Source organism: Eschscholzia californica, unplaced genomic scaffold, assembly GCF_041429995.1.
Source record: "Eschscholzia californica isolate CP2 unplaced genomic scaffold, dmEscCali1.0.p SCAF_4, whole genome shotgun sequence".
In the NCBI taxonomy this organism is placed as follows: domain Eukaryota; kingdom Viridiplantae; phylum Streptophyta; class Magnoliopsida; order Ranunculales; family Papaveraceae; genus Eschscholzia; species Eschscholzia californica.
In genome coordinates this window covers 17,139,167-17,143,407 of record NW_028238461.1, presented here as the reverse complement: position 1 = coordinate 17,143,407, position 4,241 = coordinate 17,139,167, and positions in this window count along the sequence as shown.

The window sequence follows — 4,241 nt, the reverse complement described above, 5'->3', positions numbered from 1 at the left end:
ATGGATGATAATTCTTATTTCTTTGAGAATTACATGAGAGTTACTTACCTTTAAATATAAAGTGCCTTATGACGGGAAAGAAATTGACAGACACAAACTCAAACAAAAGACCCTAAAGATCGACAAAAAAGATCCTGAAGATCGAAAATGAAAGATCGTACAGATCGACAAAAAGAAAATTATAACACTAATGTTAAACAAAGAAAGAAATACTAGATAATGAAAGGGGATAGAACCACTTAAATTTAATAGAGAACTGCCAATTCGAAATTGCCCAACAAAGAACGTGGCGCCGATCAAGGATAACAAATTGCTTCGCCTCAGAGCGATTTGTTCCTGAAATCTAAAACAACTAGACCTAAAGATGATGATGATTTACAACAACATACTAGGTATTGCAACAAAAAAACAGACTAGGTAAATCAAGATAGATAATAATCTGAATATCTATTACTAATAAATGTAAAGATGTATTAACAGATCTACATATATATATATACTAGGTTTCCTCCCCGTCCTACGGACGGGGAAGATCCCTCTTGGCTAACGCCTGAGAAAATAAATAAATTTAGATTACAACATTCTTGGAAAGAGAATGTAAGAGGCAGTTTCCAAAAAATTGAAGAGGAGGTTTAAGGGGCAGCTATAGGCAGTTTCTAAAAATTGGGATGGTTTCCAATTTTTTGGCTCAATAGGCAGTTTCCAATTTTTTTGGCTTATAATATATATAAATAGGGGTTGAGTGCTTTGTAATCAACACACCAACACAAACAACAACAACTCTTCTTTAGAGAGAGCTAAAGAGAGAGAGCAAGTGAGAGAGAAATTTTTTGTTCATAGTTTTGAGCGGTGTTAAATTTCTCGGTCGTCGAAGATCTAGTATAGAAGGTTAAATTCTATACGGTACCATCTTGGGACGAACTTGCGGGTTGTGTTAGTCGTCTTCATCTATCCTTCAATAAAGATTTCTTGTTCGCCCGAGGACGTAGGCTTTAAAGCCGAACCTCGTTAAATTCTGTTCGCATATTTGATTTTGACTTAGCTTTTCGATTAATCTTCATAATCGGATCAATTTCTAGGATAGGTTCGATAACTTCCGCGACTTTAGTTCTAACAATTGGTACCAGAGCCTTGTTGAGATTGAACGAAGAGAAGATGGGATCGAGAAGTGGTACGGTCAAAGCAGGGAAATATGAGATAGAGAAGTTCAATGGGAAAAACGATTTTTCTTATTGGCGGATGCAGATGAAGAATCTGTTAATCTCGCAGAAATTACACAAGACGTTGACGGGAAAGAAACCAGGAGATATGTCAGATGAGGATTGGGAGGAGTTAGATCTCGAAGCACGGGCTACCATTATGTTGTGTCTTGAGAGGGACGTGGCGTTCCTAGTAGACGGAGAAACAACGGCGGCGGGTGTGTGGTTAAAGCTAGAAAGCAGTTTCATGACGAAAACTTTAACGAATCGGGTCTACTTAAAATCCAAATTATTCACATGTAGAATGGAAGAGGGTTCTTCTATTCAGGAATATGTGAATAGGTTTGACAGGATTATCTCAGATTTGAAGGATATTGATGTTAAGGTTGAGGATGAGGACCAAGCCCTCATATTGTTACTTTCATTACCTAAATCCTATGAGAACCTTGTTCAAACTTTGATGCTTGTTGGTGATAGTCTAAGCATGGAAGAGACGAGAAATTCGCTATTAGCGGATGACCTTCGTAAGGTTGCTACTAGCAGTATGGCGTCGGGTGGAGTAGACAAGGAACAAGCACAAGGGTTGTTTGTAACAAGGGGGAGGAGTAATGAAAGGGGAAAGGGAAAGGGCGGGAAATCTAGATCCAAATCTAGAGGCTCTTTCAAGAAAACGTGCTTTAGTTGTGGTGAGCTTGGCCACTTTAAAGCGGCTTGTCCAAAGAGAAAGTTGAAGCAAAAGAACGAAGGCTACAAGGAGAAACAAGAGATGCAAGAGGCGGGATATGTGTCAGAAGAGGCGGACGAATGTTTCTCGGTGACAGAGGTGTCTGAGAAGATCTTCGATAAGTGGATGCTTGATTCAGGGGCGTCACACCATATGTGCCCAAATAGGGAGTTGTTTACTACCTATAGGAGTATAGATGGTGGTACAGTTATACTGGGTGATGATAGTATATGTAAAACTGTGGGACTCGGAACAATACGGATAAAGATGCACGATGGAGTGGTGAGAACATTGACGGACGTAAGACACATACCCGATTTGCGGAAAAATCTAATTTCCCTTGGTGTGTTGGAGCGGAACGGCTGTAAGATAATTATAGAGAATGGCTCCATAAAAGTCGTTAAGGGTTCTTTGGTGGTAATGAGAGGTACTCGTTACGGTAATTTATACAAACTTTTGGGGACAACAATTACGGGAGATGTAGCAGTAGGAATCAGTGGAAGGGATCCAACGGCTAGTACGAGGCTTTGGCATATGCGCCTTGGGCATATGTCAGAAAAGGGTCTATCTTTGATGTGCGGGAAAGGCTTGTTGAAGGACATGAAGAAGCCTTGCATGGAGTTTTGTGAGCATTGTGTGTTCGGGAAGGCACACAGGGTGACGTTCTCTACAAGCAAGCACAGGAGCAAAGATGTATTAGACTACGTACATACCGATGTCTGGGGACCGGCAAAGTTACCTTCCAAGGGTGGTTCCAGGTATTTTGTTACGTTCGTTGATGATCATTCGAGATTTGTCTGGCTTTATTTTCTGAAGCATAAGAATGAGGTATTCAACACATTCCTGGTGTGGAAAGCAATGGTTGAGAACAAAACTGGTCGAAAGCTGAAGACGTTAAGGTCGGATAATGGGACCGAGTACACGGATGGGGCATTCAAGGAGTTTTGTAATCAGGAAGGCATTGTGAGGCACTGGACAGTAGTAAACACACCTCAGCAGAATGGAGTCGCAGAGAGATTGAACCGTACACTACTTGAGAAGGCTAGATGTATGCGCTCCAATTCGGGACTAGGCGTAGAATGGTGGGCAGAATCTATTGCTACAGCTTGTTATATTTTGAACAGGTCTCCACATTCTTCTTTAGATGGCGGCATACCTTACGAGGTGTGGTCAGGTGAACATGCAGATTACGGGAGACTTAAGGTTTTCGGTTGTACGGCCTATTACCATGTTAAAGGTAACAAACTTGACAATAGAGCAAAGAAGGCAATTTTCTTAGGATATGCTACAGGAGTCAAGGGTTATCGGCTATGGTGTACGGAAGACAAGAAGTTTGTAATCAGCAGAGATGTGGTGTTTGATGAGTCATCTATTGTAGCTATGGCGAAAGCTACGGTGCCTAGTTGTGGTGATGTTGGGTCTACTAAAGCTCAAGTAGTGGAAGTAGAAGCCGAAGACCAACGGGTTTCTAGGAATCATGATCAGGTGGAGCATCAGGATAATACTCAGGATGAGAAAATTGATGAACCCGATCATGAGGAGGTTCAAGGGGAAGGTACACAAGTGTTACAACAACAACAGCAGGATGTTTCGGTACACACTAGGCCGAAACGGTTATATAAGCCGGTACAGAGGTTAGGGTCAGACAAACCTCTTAGGCATTATGGGCAGGCAAATCTTGTTGAATATGCACTCTCGGTGGAAAAAGACGAGCCGGTCACCTTCAAACAAGCTATTACCGCGGAGGATAGAGAGAGTTGGTTGGTTGCTATGCAAGAAGAGATGGAGTCTCTTCACAAGAACAAGACATGGGAGGTTGTCTCATTGCCCGAAGGTAAGTCTGTTATTGGTTGTAAATGGGTGTACAAGAAGAAAGAGGATTCTTCCGAGATCAAAGGTACAAGGTATAAGGCAAGACTAGTGGCCAAGGGTTATGCACAGAAAGAAGGGGTCGACTACAATGAGATTTTCTCACCGGTCGTGAAACATACTTCTATTCGGGTGCTATTGAGTATTGTTGCTCATAGTGATCTTGAGCTGGAACAACTCGATGTTAAAACCGCCTTCTTGCACGGAGATTTGGAAGAAGAAATTTATATGGCTCAACCAGAGGGATACAAGGTTGAGGGCAAAGAAAATCAAGTATGTCGTTTGAGGAAATCTCTTTACGGATTGAAACAATCCCCTCGCCAATGGTACAAACGATTTGATTTTTTCATGCTAAAACATGGTTTTCGCAGAAGTGACTATGATTGTTGTGTATACATCAAGAAACTTCGCGAAGGTGACTTTATTTATCTCCTTTTGTATGTGGATGA